The sequence below is a fragment of the Oncorhynchus masou genome, chromosome 24 (genome assembly GCF_036934945.1).
Source record: "Oncorhynchus masou masou isolate Uvic2021 chromosome 24, UVic_Omas_1.1, whole genome shotgun sequence".
Classification (NCBI taxonomy): Eukaryota; Metazoa; Chordata; class Actinopteri; order Salmoniformes; family Salmonidae; genus Oncorhynchus; species Oncorhynchus masou.
In genome coordinates this window covers 97,128,880-97,135,666 of record NC_088235.1, presented here as the reverse complement: position 1 = coordinate 97,135,666, position 6,787 = coordinate 97,128,880, and positions in this window count along the sequence as shown.

Sequence of the window (6,787 nt, the reverse complement as noted above, 5' to 3'; positions counted from 1 at the left end):
CCAATCAGTTGTGTTGTGACAAGGTATGGGTGGTATACAGAAGATGGTATGGACTTGGTCTTTTACCAAATAGGGCAATGTCAAGAACAGTTCAAATAATCAAAAAAGAAATGACAGTCCGTCATTACTTTAAGACATGAAGGTCAGTCAATGCGGAACATTTCAAGAACTTCAGTTCAGTCGCAAAAGCCATGAAGCGCTATGATGAAACTGGCTCTCATGAGGACCGCCACAGGGAAGAAAGACCCAGATTTACCTTTGCAGAGGATAAGTTCATCAGAGTTACCAGCCTCAGAAATTGCAGCCCAAATAAATGTTTAACAGAGTTCAAGTAACAGACTGTTCAGAGGAAACCGCGTGAATCAGGCCTTCATGGTCGAATTGCTGCAAAGAAACCACAACTACAGGACACCAATAAGAAGTGACTTGCTTTGGCCAAGAAACACGAGCAATGGACATTAAACCGGTGGAAATCTGTCCTTTGGTCTGAGTTCAAGTTTATACTGAAAATATTTTACCAACTGGGTTTTTTTTGTTGTTGAAAAATCATTCATCTTTTTGGGAGTGGCGGAAACAAATTAATAGAAGCGAAACACTGGTGTGTCTGTGTCTTAGTTCCTCTGGGATGGAGAATTTGGGATATTGTGGAGATGGGAGTGATAACCTGTTAATACAGTAGTTGCTATCTGACATTCATGGATAATGTTGAACATTTTAAGATGAGATTTTTCCACAAAAAATATTGTGTTGATTAATTCAGCTACCAGTAATTGGAAGCAAGCCAATTTTGACAACATATAAAATATCTTGTTTAAAATAAATGTTTTTTATATATATACTTTTTTATATATACTCCTAAGTTGTGCTTTTTGTGGGTGATTATTTAGTTTTGCAGTAAACAATGTGGTAATGGTGTCATGAGTTGTTGAAATGTTAATTTGTGTTCTAAGTGTTTCACTTACCAGATAAACATTAATTACTATTAGATAGCAGAGTAGATGGAGGCAGACCGGCAATGAGCAAATCTCAGAGCAAATGTGACTGTTCCTATCAGGCTGAAACTCAGTACTGTCATTTTCGACTGTCACAGGAAGACGTGCTTAAATGTTAATGACCTAACCCACTGGGTACACACTGGTTGAATCAACGGTGTTGTCTGTCATTTCAATGAAATTATGTTGAACCAACATATCACTACCGTTATGCAAATGCTGCCTTTGAAAATATGTTAATGACAGTAGAGGGGGTAGATATTTCTTACTGCAAACAAACCAAATGCACACTTAAAATATACTCTGTCGTTATGCTTAATAAACCACCCAAAAGCATGATAGCTCTCAGGCATGTTGTTATTCTGCTCATGCTCTCTCTCATTTTGAACGTATGTGTGCGAGAGAGATAGCACGCTGCAAAATCATGAAAGAAGAAAGCCTTCAAGGATTATGTCAGGTCATTCCCAGTGGGTGCAATTAGGACGTTTTTAAGAGCTCAAACACCTCTCTAAATTCACCAGAGCTTCTTGGCTAACACTGGCCCTGAGCACTCATTTTGGGTCCGAGTAGGCAGTGGCCAGGGGCAGGATACAGGCAGTAGACATCTCCTCTATAGTGTAGAGGGGGGAATGTGTGTGTGTGAGAGAGAGAGATGCAGAGATAGAGAGGGCGAGAGAAATAGAAACAAAAAGTTGTTGACTCGAGGGAGATAGCAGCCTGAACAGATAGTCAGAGGGAGAGTTGTTCATCAGGTACCAGCTGATTTGAGTCAGCAGCATTAGGGATTAGGGAGTCATTCCTTCATAGCCACCCGTTATTCATTCAGCTGCTCAGCCACTGGGGAACCGATTGGAGGAAGAAAGCTATTACAAAACTTGTGATATGTATACAAACACAAGGCACAATAAGGAACACAGACATAGTATAGTCATACAGAAATGCATTTCTTTAATGTTAAAAATATGCATTTAAAGACACTTCCACATAACCACCATTATGTATTATATAGGAAAATTAACATAAACTGCTGACAAAACTGTTCTTCACTCGCTGCAAAGTCATGAAACCAAAACGCCTTCAAGGATTATTTCAGATCATTCCCAGTGGGTACAATTAGGACATTTTGAAGAGCTCAAACGCCTCTCTAAATTCACTGGAGCATCTTGCCTGAGACTGTAACACTGGCCCTGAGCACTCATTTTAGGTTTCAAGTAGGCAGTGGCCAGGGGCGAGATACAGGCCCCGATACAGGCAGTCTCCTCTATAGTGCAGAGGGGGAATATATGTGTGTGTGTGTGTGTGTGTGCGGATGTAACGCATGCACGCAAGCCAGCACGCACATGTATTTTTGTTGAGTAAAACTTTTTGTGGAAAGTATGAGAGCATTCAGACAGGTTTAAACGAGTTTCCTCACGGAGCTGCCAGCCAGCCGTCGTTCCAAAGCCTATCACACACATGCAAATTAGTTGTCGAAAAAGGAGTTTGCTTATGCGGCAGCCTTAGCTGTAAAATATAACACGTTGTGGAGATTCTTCTGTGGTTGGTTGGTTGGTTGGTTGGTTGGTTGGTAGGTTGGTTGGTAGGTAGGTAGGTAGGTAGGTAGGTAGGTAGGTAGGTAGGTAGGGAAGGAAGGAAGGACTGGGTCTACATCAGTACAGAGGAGAAAGGATGGTTGACAAGGCCAGGGCTGGGTCTACATCAGTACAGAGGAGAAGGGATGGTTGACAAGGGTATTTGTTTATTTTTATTTCACCTTTATTTAACCAGGTAGGCAAGTTGAGAACAAGTTCTCATTTACAATTGCGACCTGGCCAAGATAAAGCAAAGCAGTTCGACACATACAACAACACAGAGTTACACATGGAGTAAAACAAACATACAGTCAATAATAGAGTAGAAAAATAAGTCTATATACAATGTGAGCAAATGAGGTGAGATATGGGGGGTAAAGTAAATACAATATAGCAAGTAAAACACTGGAATGGTTGATTTGCAGTGGAAGAATGTGCAAAGTAAAGATAGAAATAATGCAAAGGAACAAAATAAATAAATAAATACAGTAGGGAAAGAGGTAGTTGTTTGTGCTAAATTATAGATGGGCTATGTGCAGTAATCTGTGAGTTGCTCTGACAACTGGTGCTTAAACCTAGTGAGATAAATGTTTCCAATTTCAGAGATTTTTGTAGTTCGTTCCAGTCATTGGCAGCAGAGAACTGGAAGGAGAGGCGGCCAAAGGAAGAATTGGTTTTGGGGATGACCCGTGAGATATATATACCTGCTGGAGCACGTGCTACAGGTGGGTGCTGCTATGGTGACCAGCGAGCTGAGATAAGGGGGGACTTTACCGAGCAGGTTCCTGTAGATGACCTGGAGCCAGTGGGTTTGGCGACGAGTATGAAGCGAGGGCCAGCCAACGAGAGCGTACAAGTCTCAGTGTTGGGTAGTATATGGGGCTTTGGTGACAAAACGGATGGCACTGTGATAGACTGCATCCAATTTATTGAGTAGGGTATTGGAGGCTATTTTGTAAATGACATCAACTAAGTCGAGGATTGGTAGGATGGTCAGTTTTACAAGGGTATGTTTGGCAGCATGAGTGAAGGATGCTTTGTTGCGAAATAGGAAGCCAATTCTAGATTTATCTTCGGATTGGAGATGTTTGATGTGAGTCTGGAAGGAGAGTTTACAGTATAACCAGACACCTAGGTCTTTGTAGTTGTCCACATATTCTAAGTCAGAGCCGTCCAGAGTAATGTGGTAGCTATAGCGATCGGTTGAAGAGCATGCATTTAGTTTTACTTGTATTCAAGAGCAATTGGAGGCCACGGAAGGAGAGTTGTATGGCATTGAAGCTCGCCTGGAGGGTTGTTAACACAGTGGCCAAAGAGGGCCAGAAGTATACAGAATGGTGTCGTCTGCGTAGAGGTGGATCAGAGACTCACCAGCAGCAAGAGCGACATCAGTGATGTATACAGAGAAGAGAGTCGGTCCAAGAATTGAACCCTGTGGCATCCCCATAGAGACTGCAGAGGCCCAGACAACAGACCCTCCGATTTGACACACTGAACTCTATCAGAGAAGTAGTTGGTGAACCAGGCGAGGCAATCATTTGAGAAACCGAAGCTGTCGAGTTTGCTGATGAGGATGTTGTGATTGACAGAGTCGAAAGCCTTGGCCAGGTCAATGAATACGGCTGCACAGTATTGTTTCTTATCGAGGGCGGATAAGATATCGTTTAGGACCTTGAGCGTGGCTGAGGTGCACCCATGACCAGCTCTGAAACCAGATTGCATAGCGGAGAAGGTATGGTGGGATTCGAAATGGTCTGTAATCTGTTTGTTGACTTGGCTTTCGAAGACCTTAGAAAGGCAGGGTAGGATAGATATAGGTCTGTGGAAGTTTGGGTCAAGAGTGTCCCCCCCTTTGAAAAGGGGGATGACTGCAGCTGCTTTCCAATCTTTGGGAATCTCAGATGACATGAAAGAGAGGTTGAACAGGCTAGTAATAGGGGTGGCAACAATTTCAGCAGATCATTTTAGTAAGAAAGGGTCCAGATTGTCGAGCCCGACTGATTTGTAGGGGTCCAGATTTTGCAGCTCTTTCAGAACATCAGCTGACTGGATTTGGGAGAAGGAGAAATGGGGAAAGCTTGGGCGAGTTGCTGTGGGGGGTGCAGTGCTGTTGACTGGAATAGGGGGAGTCAGGTGCAAAGCATGGCCAGCCGTAGAAAAATGCTTATTGAAATTCTCAATTATAGTGGATTTATCGGTGGTGACAGTGTTTCCTATCTTCCGTGCAGTGGGCAGCTAGGAGGAGGTGTTCTTATTCTCCATGGACTTTAGTGTCCCAGAACTTTTTTGAGTTTGTGTTGCAGGAAGCAAATTTCTGCTTGAAGAAGCTAGCCTTGGCTTTTCTAACTGCCTGTGTATATTGGTTTCTAGCTTCCCTGAAAAGTTGCATATCACGGGGGCTGTTCGATGCTAATGCAGAACGCCATAGGATGTTTTTGTGTTGGTTAAGGGCAGTCAGGTCTGGGGAGAACAAAGGGCTATATCTGTTCCTGGTTCTACATTTTTTGAATGGGGCATGCTTATTTAAGATGATGAGGAAGGCATTTAAAAAAAATAACCAGGCATCCTCTACTGACGGAATGAGATCAATATCCTTCCAGGATACCCCGGCCAGGTCGATTAGAAAGGCCTGCTCGCTGAAGTGTTTCAGGGAGCGTTTGACAGTGATGAGTGGATGTCGTTTGACCGCTGACCCATTACAGATGCAGGCAATGAGGCAATGATCCTTGAGATCTTGGTTGAAAACAGCAGAGGTGTATTTAGAGGGGCTGGGCAGGGGCTTCTGTCCAGTGGTTATTGTTGCATCACTAATCAGATAGTTTTGCTCTCTTCCGGCACCACTGATCTATAAAAAGCCTCGGAGTGTCAGCCTTCTGGGCTGGATTATGTTTGGCTTTGCTGGACTGGACTGGTTTGGGCTGGGTTAGGCTGGAATGGACTGAGCCTATCTGGGCTGCCAAACAACAGGATTCAGATCTAGTGGAATTCAGGTCTAGTGGGAAAGATCTAGTGGAATTCAGGTCTAGCGGAACAGGGCAATTGGGCTGAGTTGAGGGTGTTGGATTTGATATAGGAGTGACTTGGCCTGGTGTTGCTCCCCTTACTGTCAGTGTTACTGGGGTTGTTATTGATTGTTGGCTCGTTTATAACCCAGTCATAGAATAGGCATCACCTGCATCCTCCATGCTACTCCCTCCTGCTGTTGTAGAATGTCACACACAGGCTGTATGAATTATCTCAGGGGCTAGAGAATACGGGTATGTCCCAAATGGCACTATATTCCATATATGGCACACTACTTCTGACCAGAGCCCTGTGGTCAAAAGTAGTGCACTATAAATGGAATAGGCAGACATTTGAGACACCGCTGAAGACTTGGGGGGCAGGGAGATTCTGCTTCCATGTGCAATTATTCCATATGCTGATGAGGTGTCAGAGGAGGGCTATGTTGGGGGTTAGGGTGGGGTGGGTTGGGAGGGGAGGGTTCAGGGTGGTGTGTGTGTGTGTGTGATTTTGTGTGTGCGTGCATGCGGCTGTGTTTACGTGTGCATGTGTGTGTGTCTGTGGAATGGGTTGACTGACTCAGTATGACAGGATACAAGAGTGACATGATACGGTTTGTATATTATTACATCCATACAATCACTGTGGTGTTATAGTCCACCTGTATACTGTATGTTAGATCCATACCATCACTATAGAGTTATAGCACACTTGTATACTTTATATCAGATCTATACATCAGTGTTGAGTTGTAGTCCACCTGTATACTGTATGTTAAAGCCATACCATCACTATACAGTTATAGTCCACCTGTATACTGTATATTAGATATATACATAACTGTAGATTTAAAGTCCACCTGTGTACTGTATGATGGATCCATACCATCTGTCACGACTTCTGCCGAAGTTGGCTCTCCTGCCTGTTCGAGCGGTGCTCGGTGGTCGTCGTCACCGTCCTACTAGCCACTACCGATCCCTTTTTCGTTTGTCTGTTGGTTTTGTCTTATTAGTTTCACCTGTGTGTATTTTAGTTTAATTAACATCCTTATATGTAGTAGGTTGTCCCGCCCTTGTTTTGTGCGGGATTGTTAGTTTTTATATTCATGTCAGTTGGTGTAGTGCTTGTGTTTTATTCTCCGGTCTGTCTGATCCTGTGTTGGATTGTTCACCCTGTGTGTTGGGTTGACTGTGTTTTTTGTGCGCCGGAGAATAAACTGTG